The following is an 18,898-nucleotide window of genomic DNA, read 5'->3' as shown; positions in this document are numbered from 1 at the left end:
GCCTGCCATGGGTTGGGTTTGGGTCAAAGTTTTAAGCTTGGGCCGGTTGGTTACTGGAATGAAACCCGACCTTTTATATACGTGGGCCGGGTTCAGATCAGCCTGAGTTATTTATTGATTTTTTAATAATATAAAAACTAAAAAAAATAATTAATTACACAATAACTTTGTAATTATTATTATTTAACTAATTAGTTGCATTAATTTTATGAAAACTAAAAAGGTAATTAGTTGGGTACATGAAAACTTGTTAATTATTTACTATTTGCCTAATTAGTTGCACTAATTTTAGGAGAAAGAGAAATATAATTTACGAGATTGGGTTTGTAATTTTAATTAAAATAACTGCAATCATTTTTCAATATTTTTGTTTTGTTTTTTTCTTTTTTGTAGGTTATGCTATCTGCATAATGGATTGAAGCAATATTGCATAGGACTAGAGTTCAAGATTGTGGTTTATGTTATTTTGAAAAAATTGGTGTTTATTTATTAGTTCAAATGCTATGCCATGGACGAAATATTGCTAAAAGAAGAAAACAGTGTTGTTTCAAAAGTAAATGATATGCACAGATACAATATTACAGATATGATGCATAAATCTGTGTTAAAATCTGTATATTATTACAAGATATGCATATGTATTGATAAAATAATTTGTTCACTTGGTGTCATGCAAGTATGTACATGCAGTTGCAACCAGTTTCAATGTTTTCATGTACAGTGACAAAAGTTAAAATTTTCATTTTCTTGGCCATAAAAATCTCAAAATCTTCTCTTTTGAGGTTTTATTAGTAAAATCTTGGACGTTATGAGTAAGCATAAGAAGAAGGAATTAGTAAAATATATTCTTTAATTTCATCGATAAAGCAGAAAATTAAATGACAGCTTCCAAAATACAAAACTCTCGTTTTGTGAACGACCATAAAAAACAAACAAATAAAAAAACCAAAAGTTTTATTCTGTTGATAAATTGGATATATCATGATAATAATAGAATTGTCTTGAAATTTTCAATTACTAATAGAATCATGATAAGATTCGATTATCAAGATTTTGTAGACTTTATGGCAATTTTTTCAATTGCAAAACGTAGATATGATTACTCAATTAACGAGCCTAAGTGCACATCATCCTCTATAAAGTTGCAATGGCCTCCCAATCTATACTTGACTAATGCCATTCACAAATAATTCAAGCCCACATGGATCTTGATACTAAGTAACAAAAATTATGTTAAAAAATTTTATGGTTAGTGGAAACTTGTTACTTAACTACAGCTAGTTAATCATGTATTTTCATTGGTCATGAAAGTATAACACTTGAAAGTCAAGTCAGGTTCATAGATGGCAATGAGGATACCATACACTAATACATTTGAATCTATAAATATATTTTTATTACAGACTGAACTTATCTAAATACATTTTTTCGATAAATGACCATACTGTAAAGAAAAAATGATGTGTTTCCTAAAAAACCTTATAATTTTTTAAAATCCGCCCGATGTCTAAAATCACAACGTTTTGGTTATAAAAGGACCTTTTCACCCATCACATATGTGAATTTTCTCTTATATGCGAACTTCCCTCTCAAATATCCAAATATGTGAATTTTCTCTCAAATAAGCGAATCGCCTCCCACACATTTGTCAATGTCCTCCTGTCTGCTTTCACATTTGCGAATGTCCTCATACATTTGCGAACGTCCTCCAACCTGTGTCTCTTATGCGATTTTTAGTAAAAGGAGTTTGTTGAAAAAATTGACACTTCAAAAGCACGATGGGCCTTTAGAGACACTTCAAAAGTGCCACTAAAGCCTTTAGCAATGCTTCATAAGAGTATATTTTGGAGAAAACCACACAATATAGTACGACATTCACATATTTTGGGAGGAGATTCGCCTATTCTCATATTTTGAGAGAAAATTTGCATATTTGGAAGAAAGATCTTAAATAAATGAGAAAATTTGCATATTTGAATATTTGAGAGGGAGGTTCATGTATCTAGAGAAAATTTGCATGTGCGAATGGTGAAAAAGGTCTGTTTACAATTGTAATGTTGCAATTTTGGACATCGGGCAAGTTTTCAAAAATTTTAGGGTTTTTCAAAAAAGTACATTTTTGTCATTCAAAACAATTAATTTTCTTTTTTTTTTCAAGCATATATCTTATTAGCATTCTCTTCTTGTAATAATGGCTATTAATTATTAAAGCATCTATTTAATGATGTTGTAGGGCAAAATTTCATCATAGATTTGGTTATATACCTAGGCATGATGCACTTTTCTTTTCTTGTTTCTTTTCTTAAATGTAAAAATTTTAAATTTGCTATTTTGTAGATAATCGAAAAATGACTCCAGAATAGAGATATAATAAAAAAAGGGAAGTGGTCAATTGGACAACAAAGTTATGATGTCTCAAACTCTCATGTCTCAATACAACAAAAATGTGATTGATTTTGGTTCATCAAAACTTGAGTCTTCTAAAGATGTTCAAAATGAAGATAGTCAGAAAGAAAGTGTTGAAATTGAATAGCAAGAACTTGAAGAAGTTAAGTGAAAGAGATCAAAAATATCTTATGCTTAGGATGACTTTGATGAAATTACAATCATTGGTGTGAAGAAGGTTAAATGTAAACATTGTCCAGTTGCCTTAAAGCGTTCCAAGGGTGTTGCACGACTACAATGATTAGGCATTTGGAAAGATGCAAATGAAAATTTACCCAAGCAAAAAAAAAGATTTTCAGCTTTAGTGATGCTCATTCGATTATCTAAACAATATTGTACTTTCAAATATGAAGCTTAATATAGAGATAGTGAGGAAGGTAATGGCAAGAATGATTATCGCCCATGAGTACCCATTTAGAATTGTAAAACATAAGTAGTTCAACATGTTCTGTATAACTTTGAATCCAAAATTTGAATCAATATCATGTATGACTATCAAGAGGGATTGCATGAAGTTGCATGGGAAAGAAAAAAAGAAGATGAAAGAATTGTTCAATGATGTTGACAAAGTTGGTCTCACCACTGATATTTGGACTTCTAATCAATTTGTTTTCTATTTGTGTTTGATTGCGCACTATATTGATAAATAATGAATACTACAAAAGGATATTATTAATTTTTGTGAGATATGTTCACGTCATACTGAGAAAGCATTGTCTAATACCATTGCAAAGTGTCTTGCAAATAGGAAAATTAAGAAAAAGATTACAATTGACAATGTTTTAAGAACTATGTTCTTATTAGGACATTAAAAGATAGCTTGGAGAGAAGTGACTTAGACATATGTGATAAAAAAATTATGTGCAATGTTGTGTGCATATTTTGAATTTAATGATAAAAGACAAGATTGAAGAGATTACAGGGGCACTTCACAAGGTCAGAGAAAGCATCAAATATATTAAGGTTTAACCATCAAAGATTTATAATTTCATAGCTGCAGCAGAGGAACTAAATGTTTCAACTTCAAAAAAGTTAGTTTTTAATGTCCCTACTAGATGAAATTCGACATACTTAATACTGGAGATTGGGTTGATATACAAAGATGTCTTTTCGTGATATACGATTGATGATGCATCTTTTGATTGGTTGCTTGAATATGGAGTTTGGGACAGAATTCAAGCTATATACATTTTTCTAGAAGTGTTATATAATATTTTTTAACTTTTTTAGGGACCCAATATGAGACTTCAAACTTATTTTCCTTGAGATTTTGGAAGGTGAATGCGGTATTGAATAAAAAGGCTAATGAGGAATTTGGCTTTATGAAAACAATGGCAAGAAGATTATGAGAAAAGGTTGAGAAATATTGGGGAAATTGCAATTTGTTGATAGCCCGTGCTTCAATTTTGGGTCTTAGGATAAATAGCACTTTGGTAAATTTTGTCTTTCCTATAACCTATTCGAACGAGGAAGAATCAAACATCATGTTCAATTAGTGAAAACTACATTGCAAGAGCTATATGATGATTATGTTGCTCATCATGAGTCAGTATAAGGCAACAACTAATTTTAATATTAGTGCTTCAAGCATAAGGACAACAATAAGGTTAGCAATAGTGGTGGGGATTCCAAAGCGAGCATTAACTTTAGTAGTGGGAGTGATGACTTCTTTATTTTTTAAGTAAAATAAGCAATATTTCTTTCCAAGATACAAAATTTGATCTTGCTACTTACTTGGAAGATGAAATAGTCAAGTATAACCTAGATGAACATTTTTGCATGGTGGAAGAACAAAGAATCAAAATATTGCATTCTTTTGTAGCTGGCCTGTGACATATTTAGCATACGTGTCATCACAATTACTTCGGAGTCGGCTTTTAATACGGGAGGTCGATTGCTTGATGACATTCGTAGTTCACTATTACCAAAGACAATAGAAGCTTTAATTTGTACTTGTTATTGAATACAAGCTCGTTAAGTTGCTATGTCACATGGGTGCGGGTGCGGGGATGCAACACTTTAAAAAAACTATATATATATATATATATATATATATATATATATAAACAATTTAGATTACATAGTTTTTACATGTAAAACCTATGTAATATAGACATTTTTAAGAAAACAAGCCCACCAAACTGAGTTTTCCTTAAAATGGGTAATTTTTTTTTTCAAAAATGAGCTTGTTTAGCCGAGATTGAGAGAGACTGAGGTATGCAGTAAGGGAGAAAAGATTGACTACAGAAAGAGAGGCACATAATATGAAAATGAAAAGAGAGAGAGAGAGAGAGGTAGCTGAGAGATTGAGATGAGTGGAGAGAGAGAGAGAGATTGAAAGAGAGAACAAGAGAGAATAACGTACCTTGAAGATGGAGATTGAGTTCATGCTCGTCGGACGATAGCAGGCATCGGGGTGTCAATGGTCAACAACGTGAAAACTCGAAAGACAGGAAAGAGGGCAAAACAATTTTGCCCTAATCCTTAGGCTCAAGCCATTTTATTGGGCAATATATTTTTTTTAAGTCTAAAATTTGGATGAATATGACCCTGGGTGCATTGACCGCACCCAGGGTCGGGTTAACCGCACTGAGTGCCGCACCCGCATCGTGTTGCGTTGACGCGGGTGTGGCACCTGGTTGATCGAATCCCTGTGACCTATGTCACAGGGATTCAGCTAGATAGGTGTCGCACCAGCGTCGACGCGATGCGGGTGCGGCACCCGGTGCGGTCAACCCAACCCTGGGTGCGGTCAACTCACCCTGGGTCATTTTGGTCCATTTTTTGGATTTAAAAAAAAATTGCCTTATGAAACCTCGTGGAAGCGTGGAAGGAGACGACATGGAGCCCTTGACTCGGTGACTGCCATGGAGCCCTTACCTTCATCCTCTTCTTTGGCGTTTTACCTTACTGGTTGGATGCCACCGTCGATCGCCGGTCCAGATAGACTCGACCTCGCCAAGGACCCCCCGAACCCCCCGTGGATGCCGCCGTCGAGGAGCCACCATCATTGGATGGGGTGATTCACTATTCCCAACGTGGTGCCATTGGTTGGAGCTACCCAGGAGATTATCATGCCCTCTCAACTTCCTTTTCTGAGAGCCAATGAGAGGCAAAGTAGCCCCTTAATTAGATGAGTCATTATTGAATATTATGTGGATACTCTCAATATTATTGGCAACAAGGTTGGGCCTATCAATGCTCTCTTTTTTGATAATGTGTGAGACTGCCCTTTATTGCCCTCTCCCTATCACCAATGGTTTCAAGGCATTTAAATGGCCTCTCACGCATGATTGGTTGGATCTTCACATGGCCTCACTATTACCATTGTTGATTCAGACCCATAATGTGTAACGGTTCTAGACCCTCTTTATGAAGTTCATCCGGACCCAGAACCAGAAGTGGGCCCAGACCCAGTACTTGAAGTAGGCTCGGACCCAGTACCTAAAGTGGATCCTGACCCGGTTTCTCAAATTGGACATGACAGGCCAGATTTGGCCAACTCTTTTGGGTCGACCGGAGCCAACCTGCCCCATGACTTGGATGCTCACCACCAGCTTCTTCAAGGTGGCATTGAAGGGGTGCCTCCTCCCTGTACGTTTGATTCATGCCGGGGGGAACCCCCGAACCCCCCCTTCTCTCTCTCTCTCTCTCTCTCTCTCTCTCTCTCTATATATATATATATATATATATATATATATATATATATATATATATATATATATATTGCCGCACCCCCGCACCCAAGGTTTTTGAAAGTGCCGCACCCCCGCACCCGCACCCATGTGACATAGTTAAGTTGTTATAAATATAAGAATAAATCAAGAAACCAAATATCTTTATGTTAATTTGTGTAGAATAATTTTTTATTATGATTGATTTAATTAACTTTTTTTGTTTAATAGGTTGGTGATGATGAACAACCTGGACCAAATTTCCTTGAGCAGTAGAAGCTAATTAGTCTCTCATTCATACATGGTATACAACCCATTATGCATTTGCTTTAATTATTTTAAATTTTTTATGTTGGTTTAAATGAATGAGACTTCTTGTAGGCCACCATACTATATATGACTCAAAGTTGTTTCTCATTTTCTTTATTTCTTCTAGCAGGATTGCAATTTTGGCTATGTTTTGGGAGGATCAAGGATGGGATCATGGGAGCACCCCATTTCAATTTTGATAAATTGAGCTCTTATTGGTATCTTGTTAGAAGTTAGAACTATGCAACTAGTTTAGTTTTGTGAATCAAGGTTTTGTACAAAATTGATTACATTCATTGTGGACTGTACAACTTTTGTATACAATGTACAGAAAGGTGAGAGTTAGATTGAACTGTACAGTTTTTTGGCATAGAAAAGTGAGGAACTGAGGATCTTAGATACTTCCTACGAATAGGCAATTCCAGTTTTTTGTTTATGCAGGTGGGGATTTGTTACTTTTTTGGTATATAAATGTGCATAAGTTAAAGGTGGTATACAACTTTGATAATTTTTTATCGCACAATGATATACAATGATTTACATACATTTCATTTTGGATGAGCAGAATCATCCCATTGTGTTGGTTGATAGTTATGGAGATTAATTTTTTGGAATATGAATGTGCACCTTTATTGGTTGATGGGATTTTGGTCATACAAAGGTTATGGCGTTTTCTTTGTAAAACAATGTTTACCTGTCATCTGTGAGCAAACATGGTTACATGAACATAGGTAAGGCTGAAGTTGGCCATGCTTGTGACATTTTGGTCAGGCTCGTTAAAATCCAATCAGCCGAGTCAAGCAGGCTTGATCTTGGCCCGTTAAAGTCCAACGAGCTGAGCAGAGCCAGGCTCAAGCTCGGCTAAGACCAGTTTCGTACAATGGTCTCTCAGCTCGGCTTCAATCTCGAGCGGAGTTTGATCAATGCAATTTCATGTTGAGCCAAGCTTTTGAAACTCAAGCTCGGCTCGTGTGCACCTCGAGGTGCAAATGGATCAGATTCGGGCTGGATCACAAGCTGGCCAACATCCTATCTTCATTTATGAGTAGCTTTAAAATGGTGGTGAACTTAGAAAAACATAAAACCATCCTCCTTGGAATCTCTACATCGATTAAGAGTATCAAAGACATTTTTGGGGTGGAGTATATGCTGCTTTTCAATTTATTTGATTAGTCAACTCTCTGTTGTTGGTCAAGATCCTTCTTACTCTAATCATAAAGGGCTTGGCTTTCATTGCTTTCCTTATTAACAAGATTTGTCCCAAATCACCCACATGGGCTTCGCTCATTGGTAGGGGTGGCTTGTGAATGTCAAGTTGATGGGACATCACAAGTTTGAAACTCACGGGCGGCATCCCTTTTCACAAGGTTGAAGCTAGGTGTACTCTTTAGTGGGCAGGGGGGGCCTTAAGGGTTTTACCAACTAGAGGCCAGCCAATGTGTGGTCAGTGAATTTGGGAGTAGGGGGAGGGTGCCAGATCTCCAACATGTAGCTTGTCTTTGGACACTTTGTGGTTTGGTGAAAGGTGAAACATCAATTGGATCACTCGATCTAGAACCAAAGAAGAAAATATTCTAATAAGCCTAAAACTGCTTTTATACCACGTGTACCTCTACCTACGCCTTGGAAGCCCCTACCTATGCCTTCATTGTTGTTGGTTCAACTTTCATATAACTTAAAATGCCGGGAATATCAAAGATTGCTGGCTGAGAGTCTTGGACAACTTATTGCTTCATCAACTTCTTAATCTACTATTGCTGATTTGCATACTCTTGATGTAAGTGATGCAACACTTATTGAAATAAAATAGAATTCCTTAAGCATCTTCTCAAACAAAATAAGATCGAGAGGTCTAGATCTTAACCAACTGCATAACAAATGACTTGATCCACTAGATCATCAACTGAATCCACTGATTGTTTCATTTGTCCTCTATATGTATCTAGTATTGGTATAGTGTGAAACTTGAACAACTTATAAGAAAAGAAGATCCTTTTGTTGGTTGACTAGGTATGTATGATTCATAATCCATATAGATTTTTTTTAGATATGTACTGATCAACAATGGAAGGTATTATTTGTGGCTATTATCTATTATATCAACAAGTGCCCTTAGATTATAAAAAAAAAAGGCATACAAGTTACAACAAACAATTCGAATCAATCTAAAGAAAAGAAGAAGAAAAATGAATAATAATAATACCCCCCCCCCCCCCCCCCCCAAAAAAAAAATCCTAAAACCTTTGTTTTTGACAGCAAGAGCCACAAAGATTGAGGAATAAAGCACTTATGAAAGTTAAGACATCCAAAATACCTCTTCCCGTTCAGTATGAATCCATTAGATCCTGACATCACAAAGAAAGAAAGAGAGGTTATCTAAATCTGAAAAGAAGAAAAAGACAAGAGAGAGAGAGAGAGAGAGACCATGGTTCATGGTCCCATGGATTGTGGGGTCGGTCTTCCAATGAACTAACAACACTCTTCTACTGGCTAGAGCAGAGAGTAGACGCAGTTGGGTGATCCTTTTTTTATCATCCTCTCTAAATCTTTCATACTCTAGTCTCGACTCTCGACTATCCAAAGGTGTTATTTATTAAAGGTCTGAAGGACTCAGGAGAAGAAGCCACGAGCCAAGACACTAAAGGTCTAAACTGTAAGGATACACTTTGCACGAGACCGGATTTGCAGCGGGATGAAGACTTCGCAGTTACGCTCGAAATTTCCAGGGAGTCTAAACTTTCAACTCATTCACAAATCAAATGCTTTTCAGTGTAACTATGAATATCTGTATTTCTTGTATTTTCTCATACATTGTTAATCACATCCTTTCAATGCATTTTATACTTAGTGAAGAGTTCTTGTTTGGGGACATAACCCTTAAGAGAAATCCCTTCATCCCTCAAGAGACACTTCTCTTGAATTTCAATATTGTGACTGTTGAAAAATCCCTAACAGTCACTTATGGTCACACGACCTTATATCTCCCACTTGGCCATAAGAGACTTCCAATGTTTATATGCTTGTTCTCAACAAGAACCTTGCATACATACTTTCCTGAGTAATATTTACTCCCATTGTGTTTATATGTGTGTTCTCAACCAGAACCTTGCATACACACTTCCTTAGTAATCTTTACTCTCATTGTGTTTATATGTTTGTTCTCAACCAGAACCTTGCATACACACTTCCTGAGTAATCTTCACTCTCATTGTGTTTATATGCTTATTCTCAACTAGAACCTTGCATACACATTTCTTGAGTAATCTTTACTCATTTACCACTTAGATATATCTGAGTCCCATCTTACTTATATGTCTAGTGAAAATATCCTCAGTGACTACCTTGGTTAGCAGGTTTGCTACCATGTCACTTGAAGAAATATAGTCCACTGCTATTTTATTTTTTATAAGCATATCATGAATATATTGATATTTAACTTCAATATGCTTACTTTTAGAGCTATCAATTCTTGTCTGTATTGGTCTTATAACAGCTTTATTGTCACAATATAGTTGAACTGGATCTTTTAAAATGTCAAATTTTAACTCATTTAAGAAATGGATTATCTACACACCAAATGTGGCTGCCATATTACAGGAAATATACTCAGCTTTCTGGGTATGTTGTGCCACACACCCTTGTTTCTTGTATGACCATACAATTGCCCCACCTCCTAACATAAATACATAACCAGAAGTGAACTTTGCTTTAAAGTCAGCATCTGAGTAGCCTACAAGTTTTAAACTATCTGACTGATAGTATAGCTTAAGTTCCTTAGTTTCTTTTAGATATCGAAAAATTCTTTTCACAACTTTTAAGTGAGAGAGCTCAAGATTACTTTGATATCTACTTACTAGACTTACAGTAAAGCTTGAGTCAGGTTTAGTACAAAACATTGTATACATCAGGCTTCCAATTGCCTAAGCATAGAGAATATTCAACTTTTCTTATTCATCTTTTGGACAATCATTTTTACTTAGCTTTTGGCTTTTAACTATAAGAGTACCCTTTGCCTTGATACTTTTCATTCTAAATTTCTTTATAATGTGGTCAAGATACTTTCATTGACTTAGACATAGCAATCTCGATTTTCTATCTCTCTTGATCTTAATTTCAAGGATATATGAAGCTTCACCCATATCCTTCATTTCAAATCGAGAACTTAACCATGATTTAGTCATATTTATCGTCTATGTCATTTTTTATAATTAATATATCATCAATATAAAGGGATAACATAATAAACTTACTCCTTCTATTCTTGACATATACACAGTGATCCAGACTATTTGCCTCATAACCCAATTTGGTTATAGCATTATGAAAAGTCAAATACCACTGTCTTGGTGACTGCTGAAATCCATACAAGGATTTATTTAACTTGTATATTTTATCCTCCTGACCTTTAATTTCAAAACCTTTTGGTTGCTGCATGAAAATAATTTTATTTAATTCACCATTTAAGAAGGTTGTTTTCACATCCATTTGATATAGGTCAAGATCAAAATAAGCTACCAATGCCAAAATAATACGAATAGATGCCAGTTTGGCTATAGGAGAGTAAGTTTCTTCATAATTAATCCATTCTCATTGAGTATAGCCTTTTGCTACTAATCTTGCTTTGAATCTATCAATAGATCTATCTGCCGTGACTTTTTTCTTGAGAACCCACTTGCTAGCAAATACCTTATATCCATTAGGCAAGGTAGCTAGTTTTCAAACTTCATTCTTTTCTATGGAGTCCAACTCATCTTTCATTGCTTCATTCCAAAGTTCAGACTTATTAGAAGCAATTGCATCTTCAAAACTCAAGTTATCAAGAGTTTCATCCAAATCTATGGAATAACATAATTCCTTACTCAAGAATGTATAATAATCATTCAAATAGGTTGTAGAAGTTCTTATTCTTTTCTATCCAGTTACTGGTTGTGAATTTTGCTCTTTATTCACAACTGGATCATTATGCTCTAACTCTTAACTTGGTACCCCAGGATCATTTATGATATCAAGAAAGACATCATCATCTTCAAGATAAAAAATATTTTTTTGAGTTTCAAGAATTCTACCTCTCTACTCTCTATAAATCTCTTTTCAAGATTATAAAGACGATATCCTTTTGATCCTTTCGGATATCCCATGAATATGCATTTGATAATCTTGTTATCTAACTTATCTCTCATTTGACTAGGCACCAACACATGAGCAGGTGACCCCCACTTTCGCAAATGACTTAAGTCTGACTTCTTACCAATTCATAATTCATGGGGAGTAAGCTTTACAACCTTGGAAGAAACCTTATTTAGAATATACATGGCAGTGCAAATTGCTTCTCCTTAGATTTTTTTTGAAAGATTTGCATGTACCAACATGGATCTTGTCATATCTATTAAGGTTTTATTCCTTCGTTCTGCTACACCATTTTGTTGTAGTGTATAAGGCATAATTGTATGAGTTATATTATTATCAATACAAAAGTTTTTAAACTCATCAGAGTTATATTCACCTCCTCTATCAGATTTAATAACCTAGATTTTTCTTCCTAGTAATCCTTCAACTTCATGTTTGTATGCCTTAAACTTTTCTAGAGCTTCAGATTTCTTAGAAATTAGGTATATATATCTATACCTAGAGTAATCATCTATGAATGTGATGAAATATGATTTCTTTTCATGTATTTCTACGGATAAAGGTCCACAAATATCTGTGTGTACCAAAACTAACAAATCACATGACCTACTTTCCTTAGATAAATATTTTCTTATCATTTTTCCTTATATGCATGGTTTACATTTTTCAAATTCTATATTTTCAAGAGAATGTAATGATCCCATAAGAATTATTCTTTTTATTTTATTGACATTTACATGCCTTAACCTTAAATGTCACAAATATGCATCAACATTAAATGCACAATCAATATAACAAAAAATATTCATTGTTTTACTTGTAGAAGGAGTTACATTAAGACAAAAAAGACCATGGTCAACATCATAGCTATCCTTGACCTTTACTTTTTTATTTTTTTCAATAATGACCTTGTCACCCAAAAGCAGATTTTGAAGCTCTTTTTAGCAAAGTATCCCACTGCTAAAAGATTCCTTCTCATGAAAGGTACATAAAGTATATTTGTTAGTAGGAGACTGGTTACTTCTACTTGAAGCCTGTATGTCCCTATCCCGACCACATCACTATAGGTGTTATTTTTCATATACACTTTATGATCTTCAAGCTTCAACTCTTTTATTTCCACAAGTTTTTCTTTTGACTTAGACACACGTCTTGTCGCCCCTGAATCAATCCACCATCCTAGGAGATCACTATCTGCAATCAATGATTTAGATACAGTGTACACTAATTCTCGTTCTTTATTTACCTGCTTTCCTGGATTCTCTTTCTTGGTTCTATTTGGACAAATATTCTTAAAATGACCATTTTTTTTACAAGAGAAACATGATCCTCTGATTGCAATGTTGGAGTTCTTGGTTTGCACTGGACAATTCTTGTTGAATTTATTCTTCTTAAATTTCTTGAATAATGTGCCTTTAGGCTTGAACTTGTGAAAGTTTGCCGGAAAAGACTCTTGAGTATTCATAACTTCTCCATTTTTGTCTTTTGACATGTGCTCTTGCTCAAGAGCTAGTTGCAAAGGGAGCTCTGTTAGAGTAAGGTATTTTTGGTTTAATCTCATGGTAATCGATAGCATCTTCCACATTGAAGGAAGGCTATTTAATATGGTGGAGATTTGCATGCGCTCGGGAATATCATTTTCTACTAAGGCTAAGTACTTAGCCATTATCAGCATTCGATTCACAAGATCAACCACGTTGTTTGACTCTTTTATCTTGCAAGAGTTGTATTGCTCTAGACAAAGTTGAATGTGGGTTTATGAAATCATATCATACTCATTTTTAACTTTTTCCATCATTCTCTTTGCAGTATCAAAGTTCTCAAACACTCGGATGAGGTTATCTTACATAAACATTAGAAGAGTTACTCGAACAAGTTGATCATCTTCAATAAACTTGTTATGAGCTTTCTTCTCTTTTTCAATCGATTTATCAATTAGTAAAGATTCTAATTTATTTAATACGTATAGGGTCATGTCATGTGTCAATAGATATTCCATTTTTCTTCTCCATATTGCAAAATTCGTTTCATTTAATTTTTCCATTTTGGATAACTCAACCATAACAATTCGATTTGCTACATTCTTAATTATAAATAAATAATAGAATTAATAAAGGTTTTTCAACTAATATTTGTAAATATAACTAGTTTTGATATTTTAAAACTAGTTTACCATGCAACACAGTCTTTAAGTATGCAAGAAACTCATAAAAATTGCTAAATTTAAGTACGTTTTGACAAAAATAAGTAGCAGGTGGTTTTCTGAAACTTGGAACAACTTTTCTGTAATTTCAAAAAGTAATTTTAGAGGTTCTATGTAAACAAAAGTCACAAAAACCAATTTTTGTAACTTTTTGTGTTAATCAGAAAGTTCATACACTTTTGTGCAATATCAAAAAAGTTTAGAGACCCTATTATGCAAAAACTCAATAAAACTGGACACTTTTTGAAATTTATGAGAAACAGAAAAGATAAATGACTTTTCTATAATTTTTAGAAAGTCAAAACCCTCTCTGAGTAAAAACAAAAAGACTTCAAAAGAAATTGAGTTAAACAGAAAAGAAAGAAGCCACTTTTCTGCAATATCAGAAAAGTCGGTACACTTCCAATCCCATTTATTCAAATTTTCACAAAATTATGGGTCTAAAATAAAAAAAATTAAGTAAAAAGGGATTATACAATAAAACGAAAGGGAGAAAACCTGATTTAGGGTTCCCCTATTTCGTTTTACCGTGTCCTGATAGAGAAGAGAAACCCACCACCGGAGTGGCATCGGGTGGTGTCGGTTTATCTGACAACACCCACACCTTCTTGTCCCTTCTTTTTTGTTTTTTTTTCTTTGATGTCTTTGCAGACGAAAAAAGGGGGGTTTCGGTCAATGTTCCAGCGAGTGCTCATGGCACCCGGCTCTCAACCGGTGGTAGGATTCCGCTCGAGACCGGGTGACCAGCGGTCATCGCATGCCACTGCAGGCAGCCTGTCCAGCGGTCATCGTACGCCGCTGTAGACGACCTGTCCAACGATCATTGTACGCCGCTGCAAACGGCTTGTCCGGCGACACCTCTTTTCAACTGCGACCCTTAGAAATACTGATGACCAATCAACCCTCCCACCGTAAGGTGAGCAATTTTTTTTTTAATTCAACTGATGCCCCTTTGGTCATCTTTCGTCTGATTTGATCCCTTTAGAAAAGAGAGAGAGGAAAGAGGGAATCAAACCCTCTTCCTCTTCCCCATTTTTTTTCTCGGCATTGCGACCACCGACAACACGGATGGTCTGACGAGTGGTTCAGACAGACCGGGCCACCACCGATGTTTTTGTCTAAATCAGAAAAGTAAAAACTGACCACTCATTTTATTTTTTATTTTGTTTATGCACTTTTTTTGGCGACGAGTCACTGCCTTTTACCAGCATTCAATTTCCGCATTAACGCGCCTGCACGCACAAGAGACTTTGGGCGGCACCGTTAGAGGTATTTAGCGAACCTGACTCTGATACCACAGATTTACAACGGGGTGAAGACTTCGCAGTTATGCTTAAAATCGCCAGGGAGTTTGAACTCTCAACTCATTCACAAATCAAATGTTTTTCACTGTAACCATGCATATCTGTATGACTTCTTGTATTTTCTCATAGATTGTTAATCACATCCTTTCAATGCATTTTATACTTAGTGAAGAGTTCTAGTTTTGTGACATAACCCTAGGGAGAAATCCCTTCATCCCTCAAGTGATACTTCTCTTAAATTTCAATATTGTGACTGTTGGAAAATCCCCAACAGTCACTTATGGCCACACAACCTTATATAAATTTCCAAGGCACGAACATACCAAAACCAGATCCATCATTTCATTTTTTTCCTTTTTGAAATTAAATTATTTTTTAAAATTAAATTAAATTTTTTTAACATTCATTATGAGATTTTTATCAGTTTGTCATGATAGTGCTTTTTACAAAAAAGTAAAATTAAAAAAGATAATTTGAACTTACAAAATTACCTACCAACAATGTGATGCAATATATAAAAGGGCATAAAAAAATGTTTAAATGAGGTTATTATTGTAATTATAAAAACATATTTTATTACTTAAAAATTATGATTGTTTTTACTAGTCATTTCAAATCATTCATGTATAAAAAACTTCTTGTTTAGGGCAATGTTATCAGTATTGGTGCGTATTGGCATAAATTAATATGCTTCACCCCTGAATAGGGTATTTTTTAGTGTGTAAAAATTTCTAAAATTAATTTTTAATATTATTTTAATAGTTTTAACACGTATCACATTATGATTGATACTTAATATTTTTATTATTTTTTTAGCTATACAGAATGATTCACTTGAGTATCAGTATCTGTCGATACAACTGAATCAGTGGCCAAACGATTTAAGGAGATACTGATACTGACGAACAAATTGTCCTTATCCTTAGATGGCCTAACAAGCCAATTTGAACCACTCCTAAAATATCAACAGGAAATGACCATTATGTCCTTATAAAATGATGCACTTTTTAAAATACCTAGCAATTTGACAAAATCATCCGCACATCCAAAACTGTTGATGTCCTACTATTGTAGGACATTTTTATCCTTTGCATATACAAACCTGTTGAGATTCGTGTGATATATAAGAAGTTTGCAATCTTTTAATAAAAAAGAGATTCTTCAAAAATCTGCAAATATAATATGATATTCGCATATAAAGTATGACATCCGCAAATATAACCAGTGAACCTCACTTAAGTAAATACTCTTCAAAGAGCTTCGCAAATGTGTGTGACATTCATAAATAATTGTTGTGAATGTCTCAATTTTTTTTACTCTGATGGCAAATACAGTACAACCTTCATGAATATAACTTGTGAACCTCCTTTAAATAAATACTCCTCGAGAAGCTCCACAAATATCTGTTGACATTTTATAAATATCTATTGTAAATGTCCCTAATGTTCGTACTCTGATGAAACCTCTATAAATATAGTATGACCTTAGCAAATATAACCTATAAACCTACTTGAACTAAATACTCCTCGAGAAGGTTCATCAATCTCTGCTTACATTCACAAATACCTATTGTGAATGTCCCTGACTTCCAATAAATTCATACATATCAATCATAGTATAAAGAAGGTAATATATTTACAAAATATTTAATGTTTTTGTATGAATAAAAGTATACAACAATTCAATTTAGAAAGTTTTGCATTTCTTCAATAACTACATGAATAAAGTTTTGCCTTTTTTTTTAAGAAGACATTGTCATGATTGGCTCTGCTTTTTTCTCCTATGAATTCACTATCATTATTGCCTCCACATTTTTTTTCATCTATTTGCATTGCCTTCTTCTTCAGTTCATCATAGAATTTGACCATCGATGTCCTTATATATTCTACATCTTCTTAAAAAAGTTATTATAAAAAAACTAGTTAGCTTATATTTCAAACACCCAACAAAACTATATATGATAGTGTACCTGCGTGAAAGTGAGTTCTTTCTCCTTGCCCAAGTACTTCATGTACATTAGTACAAACACACAATGATCATAATGTAACAATTACATTGTAAAAAATGTCTACATGTACATATTGAGTTAACAATCATATAAAAAATAATTACATTATTTTGTTGTGAAATCCCTTGCATAGGACAAATTTATCAATCAGAGCAAACATCATAATCAAAATGCTCTGCAAAATAATAAACATGAAACTCGACATTAATCCTACCTAATATAAGAGCAAATTGAAGATATTATTGAACAAGTTAACAATCTGTAATAGATCGTAGATGTCCTTATCTGCATGTGTTGTGGTTCTAGTAGATATATACACCATGAACTTCCTTGTTTTCGTGTTCATCTCCCAAAGAACCCAGTGTTGATTGCCTAAGTTGAGAAGAATTAAGATATATAATATGAACTTCCTTATTTTCATGTTCATCTCCCAAAAAACCCAGTGTTGATTGCTTCAGTTGAGAAGAATTAAGATATACAACATAAGCACACATCATATGTAGTGTAAATATAAATGTAAGTGTGCAATATAATAGAAAACCACTACACTATGACAGATCCTTGTCACATTCTATAAAAGGATATCACAAGTTATAGTTCTCCAAGAAAGAACGAGCTTCAAATTGTCATTCGAGAATTTTAATCATTTATTGTGAACAATAGCGTTAAACAATTAGTATATGTAAGTTAGGAGAAAAATAAGACCCGCTATCGAGACTCACTGAGAACTACGTATTAAGGTAAATGGTCTTTGGTAATTCTGTTCTTGTTGCCTCACCCCTATATGGATGCGTTCAATTCTAGTAACAAATCTTTTTAAATGATACATAACCAATATTTGTGATACATTCATATTAGATTTAAATCATATGTGCCTTGGTTATCCTTTAATTTGCTTGCATATATGCATTATTCCTACATTTTTAAAATTTATGATTAACCATAAAAATAACGCCTACATCTCAAACATAGATTGCACAATCCAACAACTTGTACATAGTTATGTCATCCCTTCTGAAAGGTTGGATGGTATCCACATTATTGCAGTGAACGTCAATATCATTCGTTTGTTAATGTAGATACATATTTTCTACACATATCCTCTGATCATGTACAATGTTAATTGTTGGTGCAAATTGTTCATTGCCTACACATATGGCATCTATATCCCTAATTGGTTTGAGCAATTGCATGCCCTCCGCATGCATGTGATGAACATCAATATTGCCAATTGTTTTATGCCCTACTCTCTCAACAGATATTGACTTAGATAAATACATTGTTTCTTGTATGTCACTTCCAACTGTTTCTTGTTTGTTTGCATCATTGCCATCTAAAATGAGTATCAATCTTTGTTGGCTTCTTATGTCTGCAAACTGAAAGCTCACATACTCTTCAACATATATGGTTTTATGAGACATTAAAGCCATAAATTTTATAAAGCTATTGTATTTAGACATCATTATAGATCTCCAATAAAAATCACCATTGATACGATAATGTACTTAAACCCTTTTATGCCATCATTAACTACATACGCAAACCACATAACATATCATGCATTAAATAAAAATAACATATAAGACAAGGTCGTTCATATGACTTTCATACATTCAATTAACATAACTATATACACCAACTATGGTTGTTGTCTCACATTGAAAATCAGTCACTTCAACCTTAACCTTATTACCTCAATCAAATGCTTCTGCACAATCAACTCTAACCCCATTACCCCAAAACAAAACAATCAAATACTAAATAAAAGACACGCAAACAAATATAAATCATCTATGATAACAACTAAACATAATTACTATAAGGCCAA

The sequence above is a fragment of the Nuphar pumila genome, chromosome 4, assembly GCF_984573655.1.
Source record: "Nuphar pumila chromosome 4, dmNupPumi1.hap1.1, whole genome shotgun sequence".
NCBI lineage: Eukaryota > Viridiplantae > Streptophyta > Magnoliopsida > Nymphaeales > Nymphaeaceae > Nuphar > Nuphar pumila.
This window is presented reverse-complemented; position numbering follows the sequence as displayed.